Here is a 16705-nt window from a genome sequence, read left to right on the forward strand (position 1 = left end):
ATGTTTGGAATTAAATCCTTAAGGATACTCTGCTGGATAAACATGCTTCTCCAAAGAAATGGAACTAGATGTCTTGTGTATATTAGTCACCTGTGGACAGCATTCCTTTCACTAGTTTTGATCAATGTGCCACTGTATCCTGGTGAGATTCATGAACTGTGAAAGATATGTGGACACTCTTTCTTCATTTCAAAGACAGAGTGTGAAGAATAAATGTAACATTAAATGGTCTATTTTGTCAGGATCCAATTGACTGTTTCAGCCTTTACAAAGCCTGTGGGGTCTTTATTTGCTTGTTTTATAGCTGGTTTTGGAGCTTGTATTGTTTAGGCACTAGTTTTGTTGGCCAAGAGCAACTGCGAGCTATTATTTCAACAAGCAATGGAAACTTAAGCTGCATGAGCTGATTAGATTTGTGTTAGCTCCAGGTAATGGTATGAGGTTTTAGAGATGCTTCGAAATGACAAAGTTATTGTAATATGTTTTTTTCTGAGAGCTGCTATAAAGCATGAGTAAAACAGAAGAGTGAAAGGTAAAGAAGAAAACCCTAAAGTTGAAAAGAACTAAAAAAAAAAATAAAATCTGGATGTAGATGTAGCTTTTCTGTTACATTGCAATCATAAAGAAAATTTTGCTTGCCATCAGTGAATTCTAGGTCTGATACTATTTCTAAGTTTGATTTCCATTTGTAAATCTTGGCTTACGTGGGGCTTTTTACCGTTGAAATCATTCACAATGCCATTTCCAGTAATTACAGTCAAAACTATGACTGTCAGCTACAGAGAATTAAGTTCACTGAATGGCTAGGGAATGCATCTAACAATTGTTCCTAATGTGTGTGACTGATAGAAGGTTCTATTCCTACTGATTTTAAAGTAGTGCAAGCACTGATGTGCTGTTGTTCAGGAACAACTAATAAGAAATAATTTTTAGCTGATACTATTAAAAAAACCCACCTCATTTCTGTTGCTTTCTAATTTACTATACTACTTCAATCTCTCTGTGTGGACTTACTTTACATTCTGAAGTATGTAAGCTATACAAACCTGGAGACTGGAATGGTGCTTCTCTCTATGATCAGTAGTATAAAATACACCAATAAGCAAAAATTGCTCTTTTATGTAATAATTATTCATTGTTCTACATGAGCTAGCCATGTATTGTAAGTTTAGTTGTAACTAGAAAAGCTTTTGTATTTGAAAACTCAACACATCCATATGGTACTACATGTTACTAGTAGAAAGAGTACAAACTCAGCAACTTAGGATGCCGAGTTACTCATCTGCTCTGAGCTGGTGGATGTGGGTCTCACACAGGCATATGTTTACTATTACAGTATGCAAAGACCAGTCCAAATACTTTCTTTTCCAAAAGCTGCATCACAAAATTTTGGTCCACAGATCTACTTAATCCAGCTCTTTCCCAAAGTTCTGGCAGATTCAATTATGCCGGAGCGAGGCAATCGATCAAATATTGCAAACAGCAGAACAGGAGAGAGTCCCTTTAAGCAGGAAGAAAGCTTTCCCTTTTTCATCAGAGCCCAGATCTCCAGCAATCAATTCAATATAGTTAAAATAATTTGATATTTATCAGTGTTTTTTAAATTCTTACAGTTTAGCTGCATCTGATGATGATCAACCAGAAATCACATTGCACACATCACAGCCAGGGAAGAGGTTTAAAGTCACCATACACAAGACCAATGGCCAGCACCATAATTGAAGGCCTTCAGATTTAAAAATTCAGTATATTTGTAAGTTCTCTTCCTCAACAATCAGCAATGTATAACTATGGAGTCCGTGGCATACAAATTTTGAAAGCCTGTCCTGAATTATCTTATATGTGTAATGGTGCACTCCAAGGTCACTTTGTTCCATAGTGGTGTCAAGGTCCTCAGAACAGATATTTTCTCTGGTAGAAAAGCTGAGAGGAGGAGTCAATCTGTTTGAAAGCTGGTCTTTATCAAGCTTTAAATAGCATGGGATTTCTTTTTCTAGGATATTCTGACAAACTTTTTTTTATTTACATTTTTCCTAACTAAAATCCTGATGTTAAAAAGATCACAATTGTCAAATTAGAAATACTTTTGCTTTGCATAGTTTTAGGATAGTTTGCCAGATCAGGTTGAACCTGCCTTTTTTCCCCAGCTGAAACCCCTGGGCCAATTTTTTTGCTCTCATCTACAATGTATTTAGCAAAATAGAATATATGTCACTTAGTCGTAGGTATGAGCAGTACCTGATGATTCAGAGGTAGCTAGAACCTGGAAAATAACTGCACTCACTGCAAAGCTGCCACAATCAAGTTTTCACTTGGTTGTTCTATGCTAATATAGTCTTAATTGTCCATAATAAACAGTTAATTGTCACATAATAAATAATTGCCACAGAAGTGAAAATTTGGCTCTTACTAAAACAAGGGCAAAATTCTTACTAGCTGCAGCAGAGCTGGGTTTTCAGGTGAAGTGAGTAGAAGTCCAGTCCAGTGGTGCTGCTGATGCCCTTGGGGACTGCTTGGGAATAGTGTGAAGAACTCCAAATGGCTCTGTCTAAAAAAAAATGCTACTTTCTCACCCATGTCTGTCCCACAGCATGTTCTTTGTTATCATCTGTGAATCACCAAACCTTTATAGTCCTTTGTGACTATATGGTGTAGTTATAAATAACTCTTAACACTTGCATTTTAAACAGAAGGTGATTTACAACGTGCTGCTCACTCTGACAGCTGTTACTACAGCGTAGACAGATTACTTGCTTTATTTTTAAGTTTATTTTAATTACAGAAAGACCCACGTTGAAATACTATAGTCATCTCTTTTGTACCAGGACTGCAAACCAGTGGTAAATAACAGTATGAGCAACATTTTCGGTTTACAGAGAGTGCTGGCCTTCACAAAGGTCACTGGGTTTCAAGTACCAAATTTTCACCAGGCTCTTTTTAGCAGGTGAATCAACTTACAGTTGGTTAGACTTCTATTAAAAATGTATAGAATATTTAGAAAGACCCATTTAAAATACGATGAACTGAAGTCCAGCCTTTCCAAGGAGAAATTTGCCCAGCAGCCCAGGACCAAGGACTGTACTCAAGTACTAATACCACTAAGTTTTTCTTAAAGGAAAAATTGCGGTCTCCAACAAGAACAGTTCTGCATTTGTCCTTCAAATGCTTCTTTTGGGAAACAATGAGTCACATCTATGACAGCAAACAGTGAAATGCATCAAAACTTTGTAATTCAATACTGTAGAAATTGCTGTATGGAAATAAGGAACTGTCCACAGATATTGTTTTATGGATTAAGCAGGTGAATTGGAAGAATTTGAATTTCTGGGGGGCTTCCCAATGTCAAGGTAACAACTGCCACAAGTAGTAATTCAGAGAACTCTTATGCAAATACTATGAAGTCCCTTACATCACCAGAATGATTCAGAATGTTACATGACCGTAACTCTGACCATGTATGATAGTTATGAGACTAAGTTTTGAATAGTCTTCGAATTATTTAGATCTCTAGAAGATCCTTACTTACACTAAATATTAGAACCTTTTTAGCAGTCAGAAGTTACATTCCTTCATGGATATGTGATTGTAATAACCTATCAGATATGATAGGTACTCCAAAAATAGTAATAAAAGTCAACTTTGTTATATGCACTGTAATACTTTGCACTCTGCTTTCTAAAATAGGTCAGAGAATCTCTGCTCAATTTTGAATAGTAAAGCTTACTAGAAAGTGCCTTACTTATCTGAGGTGGTGGGACTTTCGAAACAAAAATTACACAATGGTAGTCTCAGACAGTATTTTCAGTGTCTCTGTATTTGGGTAAATTTTGTCATGAAGTTATTTTTACAGTTGAATAGCATAGCAAGGTGATGTATATGTTCTGTATTCAGACTTCAGGCTGTAGGAAGTTCATTGCTATAGCATCGCTATAGTTTTACTTGTATATTAATGTTCTTATGGAAAGCTTTGCCAGGTCTATCAGTCTCTCAAAACCACTATAGCCCATCAGGGCTGACTTTTTCATCATATTCCCTCTGCTGCTTTGTAGGAATGGTCATTATAAATCACTCTCTGCCCAAACATAGATACAGATGGAACTGGTTAATTACCACTTGTCTGCTCTGAGAATGAATATCAATGCAATATAGCTAAGCAATACCAATCTCTAGTAACCATCTGGAACAAGCTGTATCTCCTTGCCCAGGAGAGGCAAAAGTTTTAGAAGCCCTTGAGGCATGTGGCCCTCTCTGGGTTGCCTACAGTTACAACCGGCTGACACAAAACAGAAGAACAAGAATGGGGTCTTCTGCAGGGCCTGTATTACTTACCCCTTTTATAAAGTGCTGAATGGTATTTTGTGGTAGAATGTAACTGCCAAACTTAGTATTTCATGAAGACAAGCAATGCCATTGAAGGTCATAGCAACTCCAGGACCAGCAGAAGAAACAAAGAACTTGCTAAAAGCCTAGGCATGATCTTGGGTGGACTTAAGAGAAGCAAAGAAATGTTGAAGACCACCACATGGATGCAAAAGATGGGGGGTTTTCCTAATTCTAGATTTGCTTATTGAAAGATGTGGTTTAGTATTACACACTCTGATAAACCTGTAGGTTTCTGGGGATCCAAACTGGATTTTATATGGCAGATATAGTAGCTGTGAGCTCACCAAATCCTGACAGATGTAAGTATCTCCAAATGAGAGAAATGCTTGCCAGCACACAGCTGCTCAGAATCACAATTTTACTGCACAGTTTTGAGGGGTTTCTGCTCACTGCAGAGAGTTGCAATTCTTTCTTTTTGAAACTGTAGCCGTTAGCAGTAAGGCAGCATTAGGGTGCTCCCCATAAAAAAACTCCCTTTGCTATCAGGCTGGCAGTCAAGCCTGAGCCAGAGCCTGGAGAAAGGACATATGACTATTGACGGGATTCTATTGATGGAAAAGACACATCTCTATTGGTGGAATTCTTTTTTGAATCTCCAAATAAAAGTATTTTTATTGTCTTTTAAATAAATTTTAAGTGTTCTTCTTAAATAAAGCAAATTCCTTATTGTTTCTACTGCTGAGCAAATTTAAACCAAATAATTTCTACTTATAAAGGGGATGATTTCTAAACCTTATTCACACCTTGCAAGGGCTTGCAAAGCCTAGCAGATTCATAGAACTGAACGCTGACATGTGAAAACCCCTTATTCATAGTCATTTGGAGGACTGGTGTCTGAATCTTATTTTGGTACTAGATGATTTTTTTTTTCTCCTGAAAAGCTTAATAACTTCAGTAGACCTGGAAACTGCATTGTTCTCTTGACTATGAACTTCACCTCACAAGGAGTATGTTTTGTTACAGCTCACCATTTTCTGGGAAACTTCCCTGGCATCAGCCTCTTTATAAGCAGAAACAGGAATTTTCTGTCTCTCAGAATGCCGAGGGCTGAGGTAAGATCTGTTTTATTTCATAAATGGAAGATTGGATGAGTTTGTCTTAGCCAAAGAATTCTTGTTTAGGTCTATATTTAACAAAGTACTTCAACCACACAGCTAACATGAAGTTTTTGAGTCAGGCTGTTGGAAGCAAAGGAACTAAGAAACCTTAAAATGCTGCAAATGTGCATCTACCTCACAAAATCTGTGCCCAAAGACTTATTTTATTCTAATATTTCACTGGTTTGCTAAAAGCAGTCAAAAGTATAATTTGATCAGGAAAATGTCATATTTCGGTTTCAAATACGCAGCACTGAGGAAAGTGGAAGGCCTCTTCATATATGTCTTTGAGAACTGTAAACTGAGAGGTGGAGCAAAAGCAAGCAAAACTTTTTAAACATATATAGCCGATTTACTTCTTTCCCTGGAAGCAAATGCATCTAGCTTTACAAGGTGCAATTCTAGCTTCTTTGTATACAGGCTAGGACTTTTGCTAAGCAGGTTTATTGTTGGTTTATACTGTGTCAATAAAAATATGAAAAAGAGCAAGTTCAATCAAGAATCTATGAAGATTCATTCACAAAGGGAATGGAAACTACAGGTCATACAAGGAGAGGTAGAATCTCCCACCCCATGCTTGATTTTAATTTGTTTCCTTTTAAGGGTGTTGTCTTAAAAAGGATATTTAAAAGTCTCAACATTTTATTTAGCAAACATTTGAAAGGGAAGGAGCGTGTGTGTGTGGCAGGGGGAGCTTGCCGTAGTGGTTCATGGAGCACATGGCTTCTTAACAGGCATTGCTACATGTCTTGCCACTTCACATTGGCTGTAGGGAAGGGGTCCAGCTCCAGCTAAACCTGTCTTTAGAAACAACTGATGCACAGACCTTGTGCTGGCCATCAGCACAAGCCAGTGGTGCATGCCAATGCAGTGCCTACTTTTCTTTTTCACACAGAATCTGAGATTAATAGGAGTTTTGTTCAAGTGACATACAGCTGTACTAATAGATTAAGAGCAGGCCCTGCTGTTTATAGTGCCTTAAAATCGATCTCTTCTATGTTTAGAAGTTCAAAGAAAATTTTGCAGGTATCAGCAAGTAGGTGATAGATAAAGTATTTAATTTCAGGATCTGTTTGGGTTTTAGACTATTTCTGTGCTCCAATTCTACACAATGCAATTCTCTTCAGGCTTCCCTTCATGGGAAAGCATGACATCTATTAACTGGAGTGAAATAATGCAGGCACTTGAAAAAGGCAAATGATTAATTTCACCCTGGTCAAACCCTGTGAAACAGTGAGCACCAAAAGCCAACAGGAAGAAAGGATGGTTGGAACTTTCAGGGCTAGACCCCGTATCTTTTTCTAAAGAATTCCTTCCTGCTTTACGTGGTAACTCAGTGATGTACTTCACTCTTAATTCAGGGAATTTGTTTATTATGCAGAAAAAAGAAATGTAAGATTGCATCTGTTGGTAGACAGCTAGTGGCAACTCTGTCTTTTTAAGTGCAGTTGGAAGACCTATCTTGGCCCAAGGCTGGTAGATTGAAAATTTGCTGGCACATTTTTGTTCAGCAAATCAGACTCAGAATTTGGAACTGACCGTGGTGCTAGGTGTTTCCAAATAATTGATATAAATGAGTATCAAGATTCCTTTTCTTGGCAATCAAGAAATATAAAGGCAATTATTGTCTTTTTAAAGATGTAACAGTAATGGACTGTTTGCTCATAATTAAAGTGTCAAGGTCACCATAATCTGAATGGCAATCATACTGCCTCTGCCCTGCTGTCTCCACTGTTATAACTATTACTTCAAGTTCACGATGTTCTATATATTCCTTTGAAAAACCTCTACCTCTCTGAAAAAAGATCTTTAAGCCTGATAAGACCTTGAACTGCTTGCAAATCTAATGCGGTATTGAATTAGCTCTTTTGTCTCCTTTTTGCTGATGGGAAAGAATTATTTCTCCCTGAATGCCAAGGACAGTTCTGCAAAACTGGCTGAACAAATTAACCAATAAACCCAACCTGCATGCTTATCCTCAGTATAAAAACAAGTACAGTGAAAAATAGCTCTGTGTCTGTATACAGAAGCAGGGAGAGAGGAGAAAAAGGTGTTTTTTTTTCTTGGAAATTGTCTTTGTCATTTCTGAATAACTAATACTCAAAGAGAAAAGGAAAAATGTTGCCTTGAGAATAAAATAAAAGCAATTTAAATGCCAAATCCTAGTCAGAAAATCTCAGTGCTCTGAAGGCTGCATGGCTGACCTTCAGAGAAGCCAAGATGCAGTAAAAAGAGGAGAGAAGGGACTGAAGCAGGTTGGAGAAGGCTTGTTCAAAACTGTGGTAATGTCTGGGCGACTTGTTGTGATTGCCAGCCCCAGAGGGCAGTGGGAGCCATGCGGTGATCTACTGGTGTTAGAGCTGCTCCAAAATGGGAGATGTGCTGTCCCTGAGTTTGGTGCCTAACGTGCATGCATGCCTGGAGACGCTGTGTGCCACAGAGCCACAAAACTTGTACATAATATTCTGAAGTGATTAAAATTAACTTGGGATAATTTTTTATGCTATTGCAGTTACACTTGGTTGGCCGAAATCTGCTTGGACTTTGTGCTTAAGTGTGAGTCCTTCAGATAATCAAACTGTGACAGTAAATTAAACAGGGCCTCTGTCTTAGCCACAGTAACAGCAATCAGCACAGTCGTCCATCCTATTCCCTGGTTTGCAGTGTCTGAAGGTTTGGCATGGGGCTCAGCACAACCACGTGGGTCTGCACATGGCTTGGGTGACAGCACAGGACACACACTGTTCCCAGAACCCATATGGATAGTGCCACTGTTGGAGGTGTGAGAATAGTTAGCTGCGTGGACATGGGCTCTGCCATACCATTTGACCTCAGGCCAGAAATTATTCCCAGCTCACTGTTTACTAGTTGTAGGCTTTAGGGCCTTGTCTGTTCTGCAAAATCTGGCTTTCCTGTTTGGCAGCTTCCCTGCATTATCCTGCCTCACATTCTCTACCACTTCAAACCACAATGAAATCCTGTTTACCAGTTACTAGTTGCTGTGGTTTAAGCCCAGACGGTAACTCAGAACCATGCAGCCTCACCCTTCTTCCCCACCTGCTCCAGGAGGGATGGGGAGGAGAATAGAAAGACTTTAAATCCCATGGGTTGAGATAAGAACTGTTCAGTAACTAGGGTACAGTGCAAAACTACTACTGCTACCACCAATAATAATAATATTAGGGGAAATAACAACGAGAGAGAATATAAAACTCAAAGGGAAAAGGAAAAGAAAACAATAAACACAAGCAATGCTCACCACCCACTGAATTATACCCAGCCCAACTTGAGCAGTGATCTGGACCTTCTGGGTAACTTCCCCCCAGTTTATATACTGGGCATGACACGCTGTGGTATGGAATACCTCTTTGGCTAGTTTGGGTCAGGTTTCCTGTCTCTACTTCATCCCAACTTCCCATGCCCCTCCTCACTGGCAGAGCAAAAGACTGAAAAGTCCTTGATTGGGGTAAACATTACTTAGCAGCAGCTAAAAACATTGGTGTGTTATCAGCACTGTTCTCAGACTAAAGTTGAGAACACAGCAGTGCACCAGCTACTAAGAAAGAGAAAAATAACTGCTACAGCTGAATCCAGAATACTAGTACATACAATATTTTTTAGGAACTTGAACCTAAATGTTTCAGCTCTCTCCCTGTGAAATTCTGCTGCATATTGAGAGCAATCGTTCTGTACCATGTGTAGGATGGTGCTCACTATTGCACTGGAGTGCCAAGAGAGGAGAGCAGAAAGAGCACCCCAGCATAGTCGGGGTGTAACTTCAACTCTTAAATTCCTACAGACCAAAGACTGAAACTTGTATTCAATGCCCAGGAGCAACACAAGTGAAAAGAGTTTTAATTCTGAAATCAGAGGAAAAAAGAAAGTGCAAGTCTAAGAGCTAAAGCATGGATAGTATCTTCCCTGTGCATCAGAAGTTTCGCTTGTGAACAAGAATGTTGTGCATGGTCCAACACAGGTCTGAGCATTATCGATATAGTTTTAAGGTGTCAGTAAGAAGAGGGAAACCCAGAACCAGAATAATATTTCTGGAATCATTCATTATGATTATGTAGGAAATCAGTTTTTTAAATCAGAAGTATGGCTGCTCAATATTATGTAAGAGCCATTATATGCTTTCATAAATTTGTTACAAATTGATTCTCCTTAATTTTTTAATTAAACTATGCTTTTATTTAGCATTGCAAGAAGCAAGTGAAAAATACATTTTAAAAATCAATTTTAAAAATGCAGTCAAGTGCTTAGTTCTGAAGATTCATGCTTTCATTTTGGAGGAATGGGATTTTGGTTGTTTTAATTGTCAAATTCCAGAACTATCATAAAACTACATAAAGCTGTCTTGATTTCTTGACTTAAGTGCATGGAAAAAAAAGAACTTCCATTCTGCATTTTGATTCTTTGGTCTAAAACCAGCAGGTTATTAGTTCATATTATTTAGTTTATTTATTTTGTAATTATGACTGATACACTGTAATCAGCCTGCTTTAAATTATCTTCTGAAGTCTCATAAATTAGATTGAATCCTATTTGCTTTTCTTTCTTAATACTGATATGAAAAAATAATTACATTTACAAAATAATTATCATGACACATTTAATAAAAAAGAAAATCTATAGGCAGGAGCATTATTTTCTTTATAATCTGTTATGTTCTTGTTTCCTCCTAGAGATATGCACAAAGTTCAATACTCAAAGATTAGATGAAATTTAGCTTTTACCACTACATCTAATTTGTGATCCAAACTGAATTATCCTCAGCTTAGCTTTGTTTGAAAACCTGTACGTTTACTCACTTCATCACGGTGTGCTGTTGGGTGGTAATATAATGCTGTACTGATTAGACTGAGGATGAGATTCTGTTAGACCTTGTAATGCTATTTAGCAACACGTGAATGGAAGTCCTCACAGCTCCTAAACACAGGTGATGTGAGGGTATTGTGAACACTAGAGCAAAAAGCACAAACCCTGGGATGCTACTCAATGTCAAATTTCAACTGTTAGGCAAGAGCTGAGGCTCCTACAAGTTGTGTAGTCATCTGCCTTTGCAAATGAGCAAAAAAGTCATGCAGGCATAACTGCAGCATGAGGAAAGCCCTCGGGGTAAATATTCCAAAGGCATATAGTGCTTCAGCCAGCAGATTCACTGATAATCACAGAATCATAGAATCCCAGACTGGTTTGGGTTAGAAGGGACCTTAAAACTCATCCAGTTCCAACCCCCTGCCATGAGCAGGGACACCTTCTACTAGACCAGGATGCTCCAAGCCCCATCCAACCAGGCCTTGAACACTGCCAGGGATGGGGCAGCCACAGCTTCTCTGGGCAGCGTGTTCAGATAATCCAATTAGATTGATAACCTAATCAGCTAGGAATGCCTGATTATAGATTTTTCATTTAGAAAAGGCTGCTTGTGACTTTTAAAACATTCAGCTCACAATAGCATCACCAGACAAGACATTGCCTGAAAACTGCAGAGTTCACTGCATTTATTTTCCAAATTTGACAATTAAATACTTGTGAATTTTACAGTGTGTCAAATATATGCAACCTGTGCTGAAGAAGTGCCTCCTTCAATTTTTTTCTCTATGAGAAATTTCTGTCACAAAACATTATATTCAACACTTAAACTATTGTACAGAGTTATTTTTCACTGTAAGACAATCTGTTGAACTAAAATATATTTCTGTCATCTTTAATCTTTGCAAAACACTGTAAAGACCATTTACATTTCCCATTTTGTTATTTAAAACACCATTCAAAATAGTAGGTTTTTCTTTGTTATTAATAATTCTGTTCATCTAACAGACACCTATACTCTCCCTCCACAAAGCAGATTTTCCTGTGTGTTTTCATAGGGGATGGATAATGTAGAATGTAGATTGTGGAATGAGATGGCTGATGTGACACCAAAGCAGCACTTTACCTCCTGTACTCCTTCTTCTCCAGAGTTCCTTTTGCCACACATTTTTCCCCTAATACACCTTCCTTCTCTTGGTCCCCTTCTAAGTTTTAAGAATCCTTTGCCCTAATGTGGCCAGTTTCCAAATGGCAGCAACTAGTTTTATCTCTGTTATCAGATGCTGAGTATATGTAGAGTTTTACCCTTATTCCTCTTGAAAAAATGATAAATTATTACATCAATGGTGTATGAGCTACGTTTGTCGCAGTTGTTTCCTACACTGCTTAAATCACAGCTTAATTTCTATTAGGTCAAGAGAGCTCTGTTGAAAACCGAATACTATAAATAAATAAAATGCATTACTTGTTTGGGGGGTTGTTTGTTTGTTTGTTTTAAAGTTCAAAATGTAAGGCACTGCTTTGTCAAGAAATTCCCTTGTTTACTTTTGGCTTTATCCCTTGTGACTAATAACCATCCTCATCTCATCTCACATGGCTGACAATACCAGCTGAGTATAAATCAAAACCTCCCTGCAAGCACTGTGTTCCAGAGAACCTCACATTCAGCTTTGACCCAAACCTTGGAGATAAAGTTCACCTCCATAGAGGATATTTTTAGTCTGGGTTTACAAAGCAACGACTCACATGGTGTAAAATATTTGCAGTAGATGCCTAGGCCAAAAGACAGCCTCCAACCTCCTGGAATTCTAAATATCAGTACTAGTGTGGTAACTAGGATTATCCTTAAGGCTCAATAGAAATACTGAACACCAGCAAATGTTCAGGATGGAAACAGTGCGATCTGTCCTGGAGCATGTCAGGCACTGTAAGCTCTTGGAAACACGCTGGAGTTTCTGACACATGGAGTTTCAGATTTCCAGCTGTTTAGCGTTATTTATAGAAAAAGTGATCTTCATATTCTTGCCTTCCATTCCAGAATTATGGGATGTCACTGAACATTTAGTGTATTTAAATTGGAAAATTGGATGGTTTATGAAATAAAATTAATGGTCAGCTGGCATATAATTAATCAATTATTTTAGTCTACTTGAATTTGGAAATACCTGAAAATAGGCTTTAGACAATAATTTTTAATAGAAAAGCAAGAGGTCTTAAACTCAAGTTTTTTTCCCCTAATACTTTTATTACTATGTGCTTTTTGAACTTTGTCTAATTTCCGTAACTTGCATAATTTTCCTCATGGAAGCAATAACTAGAAAATAATGCACACCTATTCATTGAATATTCATGCAAATATTTAAATGAGTTTGTGTCCAGGTTCTTTTCTCCCAGTTTTTGCTTTCTGAAAATATTCCAGTGAATAAGGTTAATGTTAGGAACACTGATGAAAAGAATTAAGAGGATTATACTTGCATTGTACTGTTATTTTATAAGAAATCATAATAATTCTGTCAAAGAGCAGTGGCAAGTTAGATGCCACAGGTACAAGAACAGCAATGCAGGCTTCATGTTTCTGAGTCAAACTGGACAAATAATTCTTTGTTGTCTGTTGATAGCAAATGAGATGAAGTGAGGCTGGACCAACTATACAAAAGGCTTTATGAGTGAAGTTAAGTTCCCAGAGGAAATGCTTAGTTTTTGGTAGCCATGCTGAACACACCCGATGCGTGGCCTCAGGTTCCCCTTTCAATTAACAACCTGCAGAAAGCTAGTTTGGGGGTTTGCTGTTGTGTTTGTTGGTTTAGGGGTTTTTCCTAGACAAGTCCAGTAAGGCTTGTCAATGGGCCCTAGCATCACTTAAGGAATAAAGATTTCCTGACTTGCTCAACAGGAGAATTCTGTATTCATCCCCAGTGCCACAAAAAGAAACACATTACATAGCTCAGTTATTATCTATTCCATAGCACTTTACATCTCTTACCTCCTTATTTAGGATCGGTTTTGATAGGGAGGTGCTCCTGGTTTTGAAGTGGAAAATGGCTCTATGGTTTTAGTACCTTTCGTCATATATAAAACTATTGAGTCCCACTGTACACTTTACTGCTGAATAAGGAATTTAGTTAGAGCAAGCAGCTTAGTGAGACTGCATCATAGGCTCTGCAGGATCAGTGGCAGCTGGCCCAAGGTAAAGAAACCCCACAGCATCCCCTGCCTTATGCTGCAGAGACTGACACACAGCTCCCCTGCTCTACAGTGGAGGAAGCCCACAAAGCAAACAGTCACCTTTCCTTTGCTGCTCTTAATCACAAACAGGGAAGATCAGGACCGTGTTTCTTTCCAGAACCTTTTCCACCAGTGCCATGCCAGGTTTTGTATTCAGAGGATATTTCATTTTAAATTAAGCAGTATAGACTTAAATATTCTACTTCAAAAGAGTTTGCAAAGTATAAACATTAATGTATCCATTAATAGAAATCATACTCCAGTGCAAATACAATTAGTATTTAGCCAATTTATGTTTAATGACATAGCAGTTATCAAAGCTTAATTACTCTAATTAGAATTTTATTCAGTAAGGCACATTTTATAGAGAAAATATTTGCTTAGCACTCTACAGGATGAGTCCCAAAGACTAGCAGTGACTTAGGCTGGGGTTTTTAAACTGAGTTCCTCATTCATACATCCTCAAAAAAACCCCAAAACTTAGATGTTATTTACCTGCCTTTCAATAAAGTACTCAGTAATTATTTGCACAATAGTATCAAAATACCTGCATTATGGCAATCTGAAATGAACTGACTCATGGTTATCTTGTATATTTTGTAATATGCTGCTTCCATCCCTCTCGAGTCAGTGAGATGTTTCTTGCTATAATCAGGTTTGTACCTCTTTTTCGTATCTGAAGCCACTCACCTGTAGTATTAAAGTACATAAAACTTACTAATAAATTAAAAGTAATTTATTCTGCATTAGATTTAATTTTTTTTTACTGAATGCAAGTGAAACAATAATAACTCAATTTTCTTGTCACAAAATTCTTAATCAGCTTCACCTTGGTCCTTGGTAGTTAGGAAGGAAATTAGCTCCATTTCTAAACACATGAAAGACAAGAAGGTGATTAAGAGCAGCCAGTGGGGATTTAGAAAGGGCAGATCATGCCTGATCAACCTCATTGCTCTCTCTCTCAGATGAGGTTACTAGCCCTGCAGAAAAGGGGAGGACAGTGGATGTTGTATAATTGAATTTTTAGCAAGTCCTTTGACCCAATATGCCATAGTCTCATCACCAAATTCATGAGATACAGATGGGACAAACAGGGTGAGTGAAAATCTGGCAGGAGCACTAGGATTGGAGTACTGTGACCAGTGGTGCTAAGTCCAGCTACTGGTGTCCCTCCGGGATTAGCAGTGGGACTAATGTTATTTAATGTCTTCAGTAACAACCTGGAAAATGGGATGAAACACACTCCTAGAAAGTATGTGCATGTCACCAAAATGGGCGAAAAAGCTCCTGGACAGGCTGGAGAAATGATTGAGCAGAACATTGTGAAATTCAGCACTAGAAAGTAGGAGGTTTGCATCTGTGAAGGAATCTCATGCAACAGTGAAAGCTGCAAGGATTCTGCTCTGCAGGAAAGTGGTTAAATATTGCACCAAGTTTCCCACAAAGATTCCAGAATCTCTGTCCTCTGAGGTGTTCAAGACTCCGTTGGATATGGCCCTGAGCAGCCTGATCTATTTAGAGCTGTTTTGATCATGGGATTGAACTGGATATCCTCTGAAGGTCCATTCCACCCTCATTTTGATTCTGTGACTATATTTCTCATTGTGTAGTGCATGTTGCATGCATGATGACTTTGAAGAATGCAGCATTTTTAAAATTTGTATAAATTCAGGTAATCATGATATGCAGATCCATAGTATGGCTACTGCAATGTCAATTTATTTATTCTTTTTCTGTGAGTTAGAAAAATCTTCCCACTCTGAAAAAGGACCATTTCATTGACCTCAACTCCAGGGTACTGACACAAACATAGCTTATAACTAACTTCTCTAACTCCTCACTAAAAAATAGATCAGTGTGTTTGTGCAGCTTCTAGGAGATAAAAAGACAGCACAACCTTAACTCTATTAAGTATGTGGAAGAGAGAAGAAAACACTCTAAAAGTCACAGTCTTTAAAATTAGACTCTTCATTTCAAAGCATATGAGCTAAGGCAGTGTAGAAATCCTGCTTTTAAAAAAATAAGCAATGAAATCCTGAAATAACTGACTTCATGGCAGGGGTTGGTACTATGACCCTCCATGCACGGCAAGGTAGAAATAAAGGTCTTCTTGAAACTAGTGACCTGTAGCAAATTGTTCACTACTTTCCTTTCCTCTCTGGTAATACTGGAACCCCATTTAAAGTGTTTTCTTTAAACTCACTTGTGAATATTCTAAGTTGATACTGAGCAACCATTCTAATGCCACCAACATATACTTCTCTTCCATATGGTATATAAACATGATCTGTTTTTATAGGTGTATCTTCAGTCCAGCCTGAGAAGGTTGGGGGGGGAAGGGGGGGGGCCTCACAAAAAGGATAATAGATATTACTCTATTCTACTATTCTGGCAGCCAGAAGTCATATGGGATAGTTCTGGCAGCCAGGGATTACTGAGTCATGAGGACGTTCTAGCCACACTTTTGCTTTTGCAGAAATGGCATCTGCAGCTGCAGGAGCACAGTGACACAAAACAATAGGAGAGGACCTGAAACTCTGCCCACAGAATCCATATATTCCAGGAAAAACAATGCAAGTGTTCAGTGTACCATGCAAAAGGAGACCTGACTCATAGGATTACAAACTCAACGTTACTAGAAAGCATCAAGTCAGTTATAAAAATTTTAGGAACTGATATCAAGCCTTCTAACTTTTTCCTATAAGCTATTAAATAGTTTATTTATTTTATATAACACCCGTACAAAGTTGTTAATAAAAATCAGTGATGGTGTTTTGCTCAGTGAGCTAATGTGCCTGGACTGTGTATTTTACTGGGGTTATAGGCATTTGCTGTAGCAAGGAGAGTCTGTGAAAAAGGGAGAATTGGAAAACTGTCTTAAAATGGATTGATTTTAGTCACAAGAACCTTAGGAACACCACAAACAATAGCATCTTGTATTTACAGGACAGGCACATGGAATTAAGAAGGATTCCAGATTATCAGAAAGCAAACACAGAAGTGTAGTGGCAATGCCTGGCTGACTGCAACGCCTGCTTTTTCTTCCACAGAGGTTGTAGTACTCAGCATGGTGAGGCTGTCTTGCATACCCTGTAAAGCCTGCTTTCTGCACTCCTACACTGGGACAATTTTCTTCTGGATATGTCTGAGTCTTTAAGAGCTTTGCAGTGTCAGGCTGGTTCCTT

At 38.2% G+C, this 16705-nt stretch overlaps 1 protein-coding gene and 1 long non-coding RNA gene across 6 annotated transcripts in view; one reads left to right on the forward strand and one right to left on the reverse strand.

Moving 5' to 3' along the window:
• Positions 1-16705, reverse strand: part of SHISA9 (shisa family member 9) — a 184359-nt gene that overhangs the window by 132828 nt on the left and 34826 nt on the right. The window lies entirely within an intron of this gene.
• Positions 1-16705, forward strand: part of LOC130598467 (uncharacterized) — a 54343-nt gene that overhangs the window by 4702 nt on the left and 32936 nt on the right. For all 3 annotated transcript variants that reach the window (XR_008972017.1, XR_008972016.1, XR_008972018.1), the window contains exon 2: positions 5347-5435. This is a non-coding gene — a long non-coding RNA (uncharacterized LOC130598467). The remainder of the gene's footprint in view (positions 1-5346; positions 5436-16705) is intronic.

Source organism: Pezoporus wallicus, unplaced genomic scaffold (assembly GCF_028554395.1).
Source record: "Pezoporus wallicus isolate ANWC-B61680 ecotype Strahan unplaced genomic scaffold, APGP_CSIRO_Pwel_v1 contig_4012, whole genome shotgun sequence".
In the NCBI taxonomy this organism is placed as follows: domain Eukaryota; kingdom Metazoa; phylum Chordata; class Aves; order Psittaciformes; family Psittacidae; genus Pezoporus; species Pezoporus wallicus.